Raw genomic sequence first — 16,108 nt, forward strand, 5'->3', positions numbered from 1 at the left:
TTTCCTACTGGTTTCCACTCTTGTTTCTCTTATATCCTGCAACTAAAGTCATATTTTACAAAGACAGATCAGATAATGTCATTCTGAAAACTTATATATTACTTTGCACTGCTCTTATGATGAAGGCTGAAATCGTTCATGTAGACTACAAGGCTCTATAGGAGATGGCCCCTGGCCTCCCTCACCATCTTGGACTGACAATAGCATAGCCCTTCTTCACAGTCCAACCATTCTGGTCTCCTTTGGTTTCCTCAAGTCTGCCATGTTCCTGCCTGGATCCTCCTTTGGAAACACATTCTTTGCTTCCCCTAGTTAGCTGCTCATGGTCCTTCAGATCTCTGCTCAAGTGTCATTCTTTAAGAGAAATCCCAATGTAGTCCTATCATTATCAACTTAATTGCGTTTTTTCCCTACATGTTTTTATTGCCAGAAAGTTCAGTTTGTCCCTGATGAGGACTTTCCCTTCACTTGATGTATTGCCTAAGAACCTGGAGGTTCCAAAGGAGTGTTAGTTTCATGTACCAGATAGAGAGTGACCTGGATATCTGGTTAAGTACGATATAGCTGTATAAAGATTTGCTGTTGAAGACTGATCCTGCATAGCCCAAAGGGGAGAATTATCTCTGACATTGTGATGACCTGCCAAACCACAGAATGTGTCATTAGTTGACACTCAGACACTAAGACATCGTTCCTCAACACATCATCTTGTGTTACGGTGATTATAGGCTGGGCTAGAGTCACTCGTCACTCTTCCTTCATGAGCACTTGAGTTGAGCTTGACTCACCAACTCAGACAGCTCCTGCCTAGCAAGTACTCTTTCAGTGACTTCTGCTTCCCTTCTTGCCAGGAGACTTTGGTCATGGCCATGTCAGGTTTACCCCAACATGTTTCCTTAACTTTGAATCCCAAGGAATACTCACAGAAGGCCTATGGGCTTTGCATTCCAAGAAAAAAGGTAGTTATTTTTAGGTTCTATACCTAAAGAAAAATTCTATTACATCCAGATATAGGGTACTTAGTCATCTTGCATTCTGTCACTAAGGGAGGCAAATCTAAGAGACTCTTTACAAAATAAAGAAAATTAGCCTCAAGGACACTTTTGCCTCTCCCCATACCGAGAAGCACCACAGAAATTTCTAGCTAAAATAATTTAATCCATACCTCTTGGGTACTCTATTTAATCTCTGCTTTAACATCCACCCCTATACTCACTTATTGACCTATTATCCTTGTGATTGTTTGTTTAAAACCTGGCTTCCTCGCTGTAATATAGGTTCCTAGAAGGTAGGAACTATTTCTGTCTTCTTCATTGATACATCCTCAGTGCCTTTCAAAATGCTTTGCACATAGTTAACATTCCATGCATATTTGATGAGTGAATGGATTGTAAGTTTTTCAAAGTAGATTTTAATAGTAACAATGACTTCTAAAGATTCAGGAGATACAGGAATGTAAACCCTGTTAACCATATTCCCCATCATGGAACTAATTAAAACTCAACAAGTATAATGAAACACAAAGAAAAATTCCATGAAACTAGGAAAGGGCTCAGTTCTAGGCTGTGGACTGGTATCTAAGAAGTATAGTGAAATACGGATCAAATTTAGGAAGGATGCTAAAAGCTGATACACACTTCTGTGGTTTGTAAACGAAGTATGGATTTCACTGAAAGGAAGGGGAAGGCTTTGAGTGCCCATCCTATGAGGTTTAGGAGTTGGAGCAGGCCATGTGAAAAATTGGAAAATCCCCAGGGGAGCTAGTTCCATATCTCAGAGTAGTGGAAGAGGTGAGGATAAGGGAACAATATATATATTTTTTTATACTCAACTTCTAACCTATAATGAAGTGAGGGGGGAAGAAAGAGGAAGAAATGAGCTTTGCAGAAGTTGACCAGAATCAAATGAACAGAAATGAACAAGCAATAAATTAGCAAACCATAGTTGGCTAAATTGCTTTACTCTAATTATTACAGATGAAGTGCATTTCAGGTTAAGAATTATTTCAGGGAAAAAAAAAGAATTATTTCAGGAAACAGAAATTCCAGAAAAATGCATCTGTGTTCACTCAAATAATATGAAGGGAACATAGGATTTTTAAAAATTGGAATTAAGGAAAGGAAGGCAATTCCCTTCTAGTGATGAGAATCATGGGATGTAAGGCTTTGGAGCTGTTGGCAGCTACATTCCCTGCCTCATGAAGGAAGTTGGTCTGTCTGTGATAGTAAGAGCAAGTCAACACATAGAAGCAGAAAAAAAGACAAGAGAGAAACCATCCTGGTTGAGATAAAAAAGCATGGTGATAGTGACATTTGAGTGTTACCCCTGAGGTCCTGATGCTTTTTATGCATTTCCTAAAGATAGGTGAGGTACTCCACTATCCTTCTAATACATTGCTTTTATCTGAGCTAGTTCACGTTAGGCTTCTACCATGTGCTTGCAACTAAGAGTTTTGTAAAAAATAATATAGATCTAAAGACAGGCAGAGAAGATCCAACATACGCATTATTGGTGTGCCTGATAAAGAGAGCAGAACTGGTGGACAGAAAAAATTAAGATAGGTAATGAAAAAAAAAACCTTTAGAAATTAAGGAAATTCATAATATGTAGAATCAAAAAGGCACATGGTTCTAGGAAAAACTGAAACAGGATGATCAATACCAAAAAACACAAGATAGTAAAGTTAGTGTGCTTCAACTTTAAGAATCTTATAGGCATCTGGGCAGAAAAAGTGAGTCACTCAAAAGGTGGAAAATCAGAGTGCCTCAAATGTCATGGTAATAGTCAAAGTCAGGAGGCGGTGGATAAGGGTTTCTAGAGCTTTGGTGGGGTATGTGTGGGAAGACTTGATACCTGGTCAAGCTATGGTTTATGTTTGTGTTTATGGTTTATGATTAAACAATATTCTCAAATGTTCAAGAACCTAGTTCCTGAAAAACTGCCTCATGAGTTAAATTAGTCATTTATGTGACAAATAAGGAAAAAGAACTTAGGAATGGAGAAGCAGATAACTCTTTGAAGGGATTGGCAGGGCATGTGGAATCCTCTTAAATATTGAAGTAAGTCAAATTTAATAACTGCATTTTACGAAAACAGAAGAAAATGTAAGGGCTATACAATTAGTAGTGAGGAAGGATTTATAACAAATATAAGGTGGGGAAGGTAGAAGAGGTAAAGGTATATGGAAGTGCGTGAACTCATTTTTCTTAGTGGAGAGAGAGTCAGTAGATCCAGCCTAAAGTTGATGAATTTACTGGTCTGAGGTGAAATCTTGGCACTGCCACATACCAGCTGTGTAACTACAGATAAGTTTAAATGTCATCTGTAGTCACAGAATCTTCATCTGTGTCATGGAGATAATGACACTACCAAACTACTGAGGTTGTGGCGAGGATTAAATGCAATAATGTATGTGAAGCACTCCGACCAGTGCCCAGCCCAGAGTAAGCAGTCAGTAAAAATGACTATTATTTATTATTTTTATTATTTTTTTAAGGAGAAAATATGGGCAGATAGTTTTATGATCTTAGGACAAGGGGGTCTTTCTAAGCATAACTCTAAGCCCAGAGACCAAAAAGGAAAAGATTAATAACTTGACCTTGGAAAAAGTAGAAGCTCTTGCATGGCAAAATCACCATGGTAAGAATCAACGAACAAATACTCAAGTAGGGAAGAATAACTGCCATCTATTTGACAGAAGAAGGGTTGATATTATTAATATTCGGGGATACTGATAGATAAGTCAACAAAAAATATAAACAACTCAGTGTAAAAACAGATGATCTAGGGCATCTGGGTGGCTCAGTCGTTAAGCGTCTGCCTTCGGCTCAGGTCAGGATCCCAGGGTCCTGGGATCGAGCCCCGCATCGGGCTCCCCGCTCCGCGGGAAGCCTGCTTCTCCCCCTCCCACTCTCCCTGCTTGTGTTCCCTCTCTCACTGTGTCTCTCTCTGTCAAATAAACAAAATCTTAAAAAAAAAAAACAACGGATAATCTAAATGAACAAACATTTTACAGAAAAATAAAAAATGATAAAAATTTGAAAAAATATTTAGTCTCACTTGAAGAAATTAAAATGAGATGCCATTTTTTCACTTATCAAATTGACAAAGATGAGAAAGTTTGAAAATATTTAATGATAGGGTATGGTGAAATAGGCATTATCATACTCTTTTTTGAGGGCAATTTGGTATTATCAAAATTAGAAATGTTCATACCTTTTATCTCTGCAATGCTACTTTTAAGAATATATTCTACAAATATATTTATTTTAGATTACAAAGATATATGTAAAAGGATATTGTTTTATAGCCTTGCTTAAAAGAGAAAGGATTTGGAAACACTTTACTTAACTATTGATATGAGTTTGTTGAATAACTTAAGGTTCTCATATACCTTGGAATATTATATAGCCATTAAAACAAAAGGTATATAAATATATGTACTGATAATGGGAAAGTGGCTAGGCTATAGTATTTAGAGAAAAAAGTAAGTTACATGAGACTATATACAGTATTATCTTATTTACTAAAAATAATACATAATTTATTCATATAAATGCATAGAAAAGTTCTAGAATATTACTTAAGAACCATTAAAAGTAGTTGTCTCCGGGGTGGAGAATGGAGATGTTATGAACTTTCGCTTTCATTTTACACCCTCTGGAGTTTTCCGATTTTTATTGCAGCAGTCATCTTTTAATTTTATAGGAATTAAAAACAGAGTAAAATAATCTTCCATTGATGGTGACTGGTGACTATGTTGGTTTTGAAAATGGAATTTAATATTTTGGGAATAAAATTATGTGGGGTAAATAGCAAAACAAAACAAGTAAGGTCAACTATTCAACAAAAATTAAGTAAGTCCTAACTTTGCATGAAGCACTGAACGGACTTTTCCTGATGCTTACTGTCCTTCGGAACAGAAAATGCATGATAACTGCTATAAAGAGAGATTCAGACATTTCTCCTAGAGGTTGCGTTTTCCCAATTAAAGCCAGATGAAATGAGATCTGTTCGCAAAGACTATTTTCACTACATGAAAGTTGTTGTAATACCAACCTAGAAACTAGCACCAAGGACAAAAGCAGTGCTTTTGCTAAGCTTTGTGAATCCAGCTATGCCAGTTTGTTGGCTTTGGGTTTTAGTTATCATAATAAGGGCTGCTGATGGGGTAGAGAAAATGTGAGCAGTTAGGCTGATGATAATACTGATGGTGATAGGAAAAGAAGATCCAGTATTTCTGAGCAAAAACTAGGTTTGATCAAATCCTATATTTATCAGGGATGTTTAAATCTTATGTCACTATATACTTATTGCTGTAAAGACAATGATTTTATGAAGAAGATTGTACTTTCATGGAGCCAAGCAGATCCTAGCATTTCCTAGAGTTTGGCCATATAATTTACACGAATCTATTTAGAAATTGCGACTTTTTTCTATTAGAGACTCTGTGATTTCTCAAAATCTTGTGATTTCATCGAGCTCAAGATATTTGAGCGATAGGAAATGATTGCAATATCCAGTTGGCATTGGCTGTTTGATTCTAAATATCCACATAATTCTGCTATTTTTATTTATTATTTATTATTTTTTAAATATTTTATTTATTATTTGACAGAGAGACGCACAGCGAGAGAGGGAACACAAGCAGGGGGAGTGGGAGAGGGAGAAGCGGGCTTTTCGCGGAGCAAGGATCCCGACGCGGGGCTCGATCCCACAACCCTGGGATCATGACCTGAGCTGAAGGCAGACGCTTAACGACTGAGCCACCCATGCACCCCTCTACTATTTTTAAAAATTTTATTTTATTTAAATTCAATTACTTAACATATAGTGTATTATTAGTTTCAGATGTAGAGTTCAGTGATTCATCAGTTGCATGTAACACCCAGTGCTCATCACATCCTGTGCTCTCCTTAATGCCCATCACCCAGTTACCCCATCCCTCCAACCCTCTCCCCTCCAGCAACCCTCAGTTTGTTTCCTAGAGTTGAGTTTCTTATGGTTTGTCTCCCTCTCTGATTTCATCTTATTTTTTCCTCTCTTCCCCTATGCTCCTCTGTTGTGTTTCTTAAATTCCACATATGAATGAAATTCATAGTTCTTCTATTAATGCTTGTTTTGAAAACCTGAATTTGCTGCAGAGCAGTTGATATATTAGGAAACAATCTGAGCATAAATGAATTTTGTATTTGCTTATGCACAATTTTGTCAGCAAGAAACAGCAGGTGAACACAGAATACTGCACCTAGTTGAACTGAGCCGTGTAGGAATACACAAAACGGCACATGCACAGGCCTGGGGTATCTACCAGCTACCTCACTTGGAGTGTTAATGAGCCACATCCACCTGCAGCTGGTGTTACACGTTCCCTTCTCATTTCCCATAGCCTTCTTTCCGCGACTTAGCAATTAGCTCATAAACTACAGCCTTCCAAACACATTCACAAGCAAATTTCGGGTCTTTTTCAAAATAAGGTAACATATTTATGAATTTCTTAACTAGTAACATATATAAAGCTGGGTTACCATTTTTCTTAGGTCCCTATCTTTTGTGTGTGTGTCACTGACAAAGTTTTTGAGTATTGTGTCCCGAACTGCATTTCCCTCATAAGTCCTGTGTTTTCTATTGTGTGATTGTTATAGTGTACTGATTTTTAGGAATGTAGATGTCTCTTTATAGCAAAAATAACTACCTCCTTGAACAAATCTATGCTGATCTTTTTTCCTTTTCCTTTTGTTGCAGGTGCTCCACTGTACCAAGTTAGCTCAGCATTTCCAGGGCTAAGCCAACTTCTCTAGTTCCTTACTGAATATTGGTTAGGCCTTCATAGTTCACATGTACTAGTGAATTAGGTGATTTTTCTAAATTAAAATTTTGCAAAGGGCTTCATCTTGGAATAAGATCTCCAGTGCTACATGTTGAACTCCTTTGGACTTCTCTAGACCTCTATGACTTAAGTTTCATTACACTGCTGATTTTCCATACATTTGTTATTATATGAAGAAAATATACCAAGTTTGTGGTGTGAAATACAGAGATACAAATAGCATGTGATTGAAAGTCACATATTTATTATTTGAAAATGAATTATTTGTGAAGAAGCTTAGCCATCTTTCCTTGAGGGTTTTGTCTACTTCAGTGACAGGTTAACAAAAAATCTTTCATGTTGAATGTTGAAGTTCTTTTTGAGGTTTTAACATGATATGCATAGATACAAGGAGTCACAACAAGTATATAGTCACCTTCTTAACATCTGACTTACAATGCTTACCCTGTACTCAGATTCTGTTCCTTATTCTAGTTCACTCAGTAGTTGCCTTATGAATTATTTCTGTAAGAATATGAGAAGTAGGAATGTATATTTTGGCTTGAATACTTGGTTTAAGATTTACTTTGTTGAAGTATAGACTTTTTTTTAAAAAAGATTATTAATTTATTTATTTGAGAGAGAGCACAAGTAGGGAGGAGAGGGAGAAGCAGGCTCCCCGCTGAGCAGGGAGCCCGATGGGATGAGGGGCTTGATCCCAGGACCCCGGGATCATGACTTGAGCCAAAGGCAGACGCTTAACCAACTGAGCCACCCAGGCGCCCCTGAAGTATAGACTTTAACTTCAGAAAATAAGAATGTGGCCTTAAGTTGCAATTTAAGAATTCTTTTAATTTTCTCTTTGAGAGAAAGTATCTTTGCCAGTTTAGCAGAGGGGCATTACAGCCATGACCTTAAAATCTCTTCTTCTCTTCATTCATTCTTCAGAGAATACATATTTGTTAAGTGCCTACTATGTGTTGTGCTGTTTTATATCTGGAGAATGTGATGATGAGTAACAGTACTGTCTTTCCTCCCTAATCTAGTGGAGGAGATAGAAACGTTAATCAATTACTGACCAACATATGTAATTATAAATTGTGGTAAGTGCAACAACAACAAAAAAAATACGAGTTCCTTTGGAGGAGAAAAAAAACAGGGAGACCTAATTTGGATAAGTGATTAAAAAAGGCCTTTCTGAGGAAGTGACATTTAAACTGAGACCTACAGGATAAGGAGTTTACCGGAAGGGAAAGGGGGTGGAAAGATTTCCAGGCAGAGGCAAGAGGTTTTGTGATATCATTTTATAGTACTTATGACCTTTTTAGATACTTATATAATTAGGTACTAGTCTATGAGCAAGACAGTTTATAGAGCTGTGTTACTGAAAAGATGCATATAAATTACATTTTTATAAATGAATTCCTGAATTCCTGCAGGCTTACATTATACTCACTGTGCTATATCATCTGCATTTGATTGATGTTCAGTTACTTCAATTACGGCTAGATTGATCTTTCTAAAGCACAACTTTGATGATGCTTTTTCCTGCTCAGAAATCTTTACCAGCTCCCCAATTACCCGATAAAGTCCAGACTTCTCAGCCTTATGGCCAAGCTATTCCAAATTGGTCCTAGTCTCAATGTCCTCCTTCATTTTTAATTACTCCTCTTTGGGCAGTACTCTGTGTTAGCCAACAGAATTTCTGGATGAGCATGGATGCTTTCTTTCTGATATGTCCACCTTCACTTGTGTTGCTTCTCTTTCCTTGCAATGTGTTTACCTCCTTGCAAGCTGGTCCAAGTCCCATGCATATTTCTAGGTCCATCTCAAATGTTACTATCTAATCTCAGCGTCTTTCTCTGATCACCCCAGTTGTATGTAACTTCCTTCTCTTCTCACTTCTTATGATATTTTATTTTTACTGCTCTTGAGGCACTTCTCTCTTCTTACTTTGTTTAGAAGTTATTTCTAGGCATGTCTTATCTTCCCAGCTAGACTTGTAAGCTTCTTGAGGCCAAAGCCTGTGATGGAAAAGTCTTTGCTTCTCTCGCTGTGCCTGACATAGTCCCTTGCAAATGTAGGCTCCAAATAAAAATTTTGGAAGGAATTTGTAAGTTAATTATTGGTTGCTTGATTGCCCTTCAAAAGTAGTTAATGATTTCTAAACAGATGCATCCGGGGACTGACATATAAAAGAATCTTTTGTAATGTTAGTTGTCCTAAATTCAGATTTTCTTACAAAGGGATTCTACTTGTTTGGGATGTTTATATGCCTTTTTGTCCATTTCAGTGACATTGATTCACAGAGATTATTTTAGATTCATAAGTGATGCTGTCATTTCCATTTTTGCCTCCCTTTTGAAGGTTTGCATGCTCATTTAGCCGTAAAAAAGAATGAAAAGAACAAATCAGCACCCTCTCTGGTTGTTGATACCCAGCGGGGAGAAATAGATTTGAAAGCATGTCTAGGTAATGTATTTATTTTGATTGTTTTGGGTTTTCCAAGTGAATGTGGCTTTAAATGAGTTTGGAATAGTCCCATATAGAATTCTGTTATTCATTGGTTCATTTGGACCTATACCTCTGGTAAACAACTTTCTATTTATAACTTTTTATTAAAACCCATTTCCGTTTGAGAAGTTGTACCTTTCACTTCTGTCTGAATTAACATTTGAACAGCTTTTAGATTGCTCTTCAACATATGACTGTAAGACCCAAGGCTTTAGTTGATGTAATTCTTAGAGTTTTTTTTTTTTTTACTGAAATAACATGATTTCAGGTGATATTTAAATATACAGGATGATGATATATTTCTCATAGAAACATTTGTGTCCAAGAACAATTAAAACAAAGTATAGTTGCCAAATAATGTGTAAATATCTATAATTGATTTAGTATTTGTGATTAACATTATTGTTTTGGCTAGAAGCATTTCTTTATAAGTCTCAGTTATATTCATTTTTTTCCCCTTTTATAAGTGGTAGTTTTTTGTTTTTTTTTTTTTTTTAAGAAAAATCATTTAGGAATTCCACATCTTTATGATTAACTCTGTTGTTCTTAAAATTTAGCCCTGGAATAGTATATGATTCTGTATAAGTTAATGAGTGTATGTGAATTATCAGAGGGTCTTTTTCCTTGAATATATTATTTACTTTTCACATAAAATTATAAAAAAATTTAAAGATTTTATTTATTTATTTGACAGAGAGAGACACAGCGAGAGAAGGAACACAAGCAGGGGGAGTGGGAGAGGGAGGAGCAGGCTTCCCGCCGAGCAGGGAGCCCGATGCGGGGCTCGATCCCAGGACCCTGGGATCCTGACCTGAGCTGAAGGCAGACGCTTAACGACTGAGCCACCCAGGCGCCCCCCAAAAATTTAAAAATTTTAAAAAGTTATAAGGAAAAAAATGAAATGTATCCATAATTCTTCTTCAGAAACAATCATCATACTAGCTATTTGTTAATAAAAATCAATCTCGGGCGCCTGGGTGGCTCAGTTGGTTAAGCGACTGCCTTCCGCTCAGGTCATGATCCTGGAGTTTCGGGATCGAGTCCCACATCGGGCTCCCTGCTCAGCAGGGAGTCTGCTTCTCCCTCTGACCCTCCTCCCTCTCATGCTCTCTGTCTCTCATTCTCTCTCTCGCAAGTAAGTAAAATCTTAAAAATAAATAAATAAATAAATAAAATAAAAATCAGTCTCTAGCTATGTAATAGTTAAGACTACGTATAAATCTGGGTTAAAAAAATAAAAATCTGATTTCCTCTCTGGAGGCAGTTTTCATAATAGATTAAGTTGAGGACCCTAGAATTTTAAAAAGTTCTTTAAGATTATTTTGATGTGGATATTGTGAATTACTATTTAGGAAGATCATGTGACATGAACCTTTAAAATTTTTCTAGTTACATTTTTAACATGATGAGTATTTTCTAAAGACAATGTGTTTTACTTATCTAGTCTTATAAATTTGAAATACTTTGTTTTATCAACAAATGTGGCCAAGTAAAATAATAGTGTTTTAATTCCCATAGTTAAAAACTAGATATTTTTGAGCCATTAATCACTGAAAGCATTTGAAAATGTTTTCATCTGCTAATTTGAGTGACAGTTAAATTGTCAATGTAGTGTCCCTCTCTTGGATTCCTTGGATCCATGTCATAGGGCAAGATCCTTGATAAACATGTGATTTTCATTTGGTCGTATTTGACAGCATGGAGACATCTAATGAATGACTAGATAAAGATCTTGAGAATAGACGTAGAGTCTGTATTAGGCAGCATCAAATTGAAGGAGGTAATAAGATGATATAAAAGGTGGAAACTAAGTCATTTTGTTTATTAAGATTCTTTCATTCATTCCGAAATTTGATTTCATTGGATTATGTACTTGATACTGATTTAGGGCTTCTCAGCCCTGGTACTATTGATATTTTGGACTGGACAATTCTTTTTGAGAGGTCATCCTATGCATTGTAGATGTTCAGTGGCATCTTTGGCTTCTATCCTCATGCCAGTAGTGCTCTCCCCAGTAGTGACAATTAAACATGTCCCCAGACATTGCCAAATGTCCCCCAGTGGGTAAAATCACCTCTGATTGAGAACCACTGTTTTAGATGAACATTGTAAAAGCAAATTTTTTGGAATGTATTTTGCATTGTTTCCCTATATCAAATGTTGTACATGTTCCATGTGATTTGGTCTTTCAATATTTCCCAGGTAGTGCCCTGCTTGAAAAAAATGGCTTAGGTGTTACAGTGGAATATGGAACTAGCCATATTAGCTATAGAACTACTGAAAAACCTTACATTTGAAAATTAACAGTTGATTTAATCATGATTCTATAGCATTTATAACATCCTGGATCAAAGGATCTACTCTTTTTGATCTTTTGAAAAGTACTTTGGAGTCTAAGAACAAATTTTTACAAAGAAACCTTCTAATGCCTGTTATTTTTCCTCCTTTAAGAATGATCCTATTCATCTTTTGTTTTAAAGGCTCTATAACTTATTGGTACTGCATAAAAATCCCATTATTATAGAGACTGTTCTTTTTGCTTCTCTGCTGCATCCTTTTCTGAAGTTATGAGAGGTGTGAAACATATTCTGAAAATTCATTCAAAGCTTTAAAACTTATTATATCCAGGAGAGACAGATTTAAGATTGCTGAGGTTTCTGGTTGAGGTACTTCAAGTAGAAATCCATACTCCATTAGGCTCTCTAACATTGTGACCTTAATTTTCCAGATATTTTGTCCTTTAAATTGAAAGCAGTGTTTTAATACTATTTCAGTCTTCTGGAGGGGCTTGTAATATCACAGACTTAAGTTGTGAAACATTTGAAACAAATGAAAGATAAAATAGCAAGTGACTTAGGTCTGTATAATTTTATACATTTTTTATTCCAAAATATACAATGATAGAAAGATATGCATGGAATGTACTTAATGCACTGAAGTTGGTGAAAAAAGAAGCTATTTAGTAAGGAATTGTTCAGACTGTACTTAAGCAGAATTTCTTTCATGGGTTTTTTTCTTGGCATTGCCTAAAGAGTTTCTCATTAGAAATAGTTGTTAAGTTCTCTGAAGTTAGGAAATTTACTTTGTATAAAACTATGGTCTGGGTGAAATGAAAATCTACTTGGACAATAGCTACTGAGTTATCTTGCTTCAGCAGATAAAGCAGAAAATGTAAAACTGTATTATACCGTGGAGTCAAGAAACCGAGAACTATTTAAGAAAAAAAAAAAAACCTCTATGGAAAAGAAGAGATGAAAAGCCTCTTGTTCTTTCATTAGTAAATTAGGTCAGCTTTTAAATAATATGCTCATTGAAAAATGTACACATTTCTCAAGTAATTGATATAATTTAATCCAATTCATATCTTAAGGTATAAAACTGAATTCTTTAGGGGCTCTTAATTGCTTCGTCTATTTTCCATTGTAAAACATTGTTTAGAACCTAAATTGATCATATAATCTTTTCTTTAGTTTGTGGCTCACTGAAGGATGATACATCAAATATTCTTTATTAATCTATAGAAGCTTAAAATTTATTTTAGTCTCTGTGTATTACTTTAGTTATGAGTTAGCTATTGAGGGGATACGATAACCTCCCTGAGTTCCTTTTACACATATTCATGTTAGTTAAGTGCGAAATAAATTACATGATTATGTTAATGTCAAATAATTATTCCATGGGTTGCTAGGGGGCATTCTTTAACGTAAAGAAACAATTGCAGGTAGATTCTCCAGATCTCTTATTGTCCTGTTGCAGTCCAAAATTAGAGTGGTTTACACTTATTGGTATTGATGTTTTATGGGTGCTCCATTGCTTTAGGCTAAAGGTGAAAAGATTCTTGCCTGTTTGTAGGATGTATAGCCTGTTTTTTGCTGAAAGTTTTGTTCACCGAGTCTCCAGGTCAGTGTTTAGTCTCCGTCTTACTCTTACTCCTTCACCTTATTCAGATAAACTATCTCCCAGATGATTACTAAAGACCTCATCAGACTAGGGCAAGAGAGATCTATCACCCCCACTGAGAGGACAACTTTTAAGATGCAGTGAAGTGTCCCGAGATGGCTCTCAAGCCCCCTACCCCCCTGGAAGACTGGCCTTGATATCAATATATGAATGTCTTTTCTAGGGGTGCCTGGGTGGCTCAGTCTGTTAAGCATCCGACTCTTGATTTCAGCTCAGGTCATGATCTCAGGATTTTGAGATTGAGCTCTGAGTGGAGCCTGCTTAGGATTCTCTCTCTCTCTCCCTCTGCCCCCTCCCTACTTCCTGCCGCTTGTACATGTGCTCTCTTTCTCTTTCTTACTGATTCTTGGTCTCTCAAAAAAAAAAAAAAAAGGATGCCTTTTCTATAAACTTTGCAAATCATTCACTAGTAAAATCTTCTGGCTAGATCTGACACTTCTTGGATAGGCTGAGCATCAAAGGGAGAACAGATTCTGGACGACTCTTAAACTTACTCATCCCAGTTTATATCATCAGTATATTTGGAAACATTCCTTTTAGTTTTCATGTACTGTCCTCCAGTCAGAATGGTGAACTGGCCAGACAGCAGTGCTTCATTGTCCCATAATCATCACCTGAAACATTTCCCAACTCCTGACTTTTAGGGGCTCTTCTAGATTCTTCCCCTCTTTAGCACCTTTTGAAAGGAGTAGCCACTCTGCTCCTTGTTCAAAGTTTGTAGAGACATGCATACACGTGTGTTTGTTCGTTTGTTCGTTCATTCATTCATTTGGCATTTGTTGAACGTGAGACACTGGTGCAGGACACATCTTGTCACTCAGCAAAATTCATGGGAAATTGCCTATGTTCCTGAGCAATTCATTTTTCCAGAAAAATTCCTGCTATTGGCTTTTTTCTTTAGTTAGTGGCAACAAAGAAATCTATAAAATTATACTTATGATTGCTAAAATGACAAGATTCTCCCTTAATAGAACATCTCAGCATAGGAATAGAGGACATAAAACCAAATGAAATTTTCGTCCTGAAAAATACAACAATTGAAAAAAAATCACTTGTATTTAGATTTAGGCTTAATTAAATTCTAGTTCAACTGTTAAATAATAATACTTCATAGGCGGTGCTGTGTATTTCCTACTGTATCACATAATGAGCATGACACCACATCGTCAGATACAGTGTCTGGTTGTCCCGCTTTTGGTGAGGCTTTTGGTGAGGCTGGTACTGATGAGTGGGCTCAGGTGGTGTTAGCCTGACTCCCACCCTGTTGTGGAGTACCCTTACCAATGTTTCTTTTCTGTATTCTAGGTGTTCTGAGATTTTATGATTTTTTTTAAAGATTTTATTTATTTATTTGACAGAGAGAGACACAGCGAAAGAGGGAACACAAGCAGAGGGAGTGGGAGAGGGAGAAGCAGGCTTCCCATGGAGCAGGGAGCCCGATGTGGGGCTCGATCCCAGGACCTGAGCTGAAGGCAGACGCTTAACGACTGAGCCACTCAGGTGCCCCTGAAATTTTATGATTATTGATGTGGATCATTTTTTCATTAATTTTGCTGTGAACTCTGTGGACTCTTTCAATTTGGAAATTCATATTCTTTACTCCTGAGAAGTTTATTTATATTATTTCTTTGATAATTTCTTCTCTTTCATTTTCTTTATCCTTTTTCGCTTGAACTCATTATTCAAGTGTTGGACTTCCTGGATATATCATTTAATTTTCTCATCTATTCACTCTCGTTTTCCATCTTTTTGTCATTTTGGTCTATTTTCTAAGACATTTCTGAAATTTACCTTATAACTCTTTTAATTTTTTTTTTTAAAGATTTTAAGAACTCCCTCTGGTTTCTGAATGCTCTTTCGTTGTAGCTTCTTTATGGATATGATATCTTGTAACTCTTAGGGAATATTATAATATGGCATAATTCTGTTCCTGGCCTTCCCTTTGTTTTCTTTGAGTTCCTTTTCCCCCATTTGTTTTTGTTCTCTTTCACTTTTGTGTCTCTCATAAAATGTATAGCTATCCTTGCCTGTGTTTTCCTATTTAAGAATGAGGTATCAAAATTGCATGACAGGCTCTGTGTCGGCTAGTCAAGGCGAGCGGGTGAAGATCTAAGCCTTTTTTGCGGGGGGGCTGCTGGAGAGGAATCCTTGTATGTCAGTATCTGTACATCTGTTGTGTGTGTGTGGGGGGGGGCAGTTTCTACAGTGAAGCAGCCCTGATCCCTGTGTGTTAGTTATAAGTCTGGCTCCCAGCACTCCGGGACATAGGCAGGGGATGACAACTGGGGAAGCTCAGTATGGCGCTTCACTTTTGATCTCAGATATACTTGCATCCCAAGCCAGAGAAGGTACCTGCCAGAGAGGGTGACTTCTGGTCTTTTGTGGGTTGGGGAGGAATAGTGGTCTGGCTATGTAGAATATAAGGGATACTTCTGAAATTTTGGCATTGATTGGGACAACTCAAATCTGTAAAGTCTTTTAGTAACATTTTAGACAATAAGCCAAATAATTCAGTGCCTGGACCATTTAAGTTTCTTATGTTGAGGCCCCGAAGAGAGTAGAGAACAATACCAGACACTGGTAACTGGGACTAAGGTGACACCCTCACACCCAAGCAGTCCTGGCAAATTTACCATATTTTTCTCTCTCTTTTTGTATAAGAAATAATATTTTTTCTAAAACTCATTGCTGGGGGTGCCTGGGTGGCTCAGTCGTTAAGTGTCCGCCTTCGGCTCAGGTCATGATCCCAGGGTCCTGGGATCGAGCCCCGCATTGGGCTCCCTGCTCCACGGGAAGCCTGCTTCTCCCTCTCCCACTCCCCCTGCT

The 16,108-nt window shown here is 36.9% G+C and overlaps 1 protein-coding gene across 7 annotated transcripts in view; it reads left to right on the forward strand.

The window, feature by feature from the left end:
• Positions 1-16,108, forward strand: part of STK33 (serine/threonine kinase 33) — a 130,714-nt gene that overhangs the window by 28,404 nt on the left and 86,202 nt on the right. For 2 of the 7 annotated variants that reach the window (XM_081798634.1, XM_081798637.1), the window contains exon 2: positions 14,641-14,782. The exons of 4 other annotated variants lie outside the window; for them this stretch is intronic. The gene's annotated coding sequence lies outside the window, so the exon portion shown is untranslated. Of the gene's footprint in view, positions 1-9,175; positions 9,281-14,640; positions 14,783-16,108 lie in introns of all 7 variants that reach the window. One more of the 7 variants, XM_081798636.1, reaches the window with a different exon arrangement.

The sequence above is a fragment of the Leptonychotes weddellii genome, chromosome 11 (genome assembly GCF_054177405.1).
Source record: "Leptonychotes weddellii isolate Sample4059 chromosome 11, ASM5417740v2, whole genome shotgun sequence".
NCBI lineage: Eukaryota > Metazoa > Chordata > Mammalia > Carnivora > Phocidae > Leptonychotes > Leptonychotes weddellii.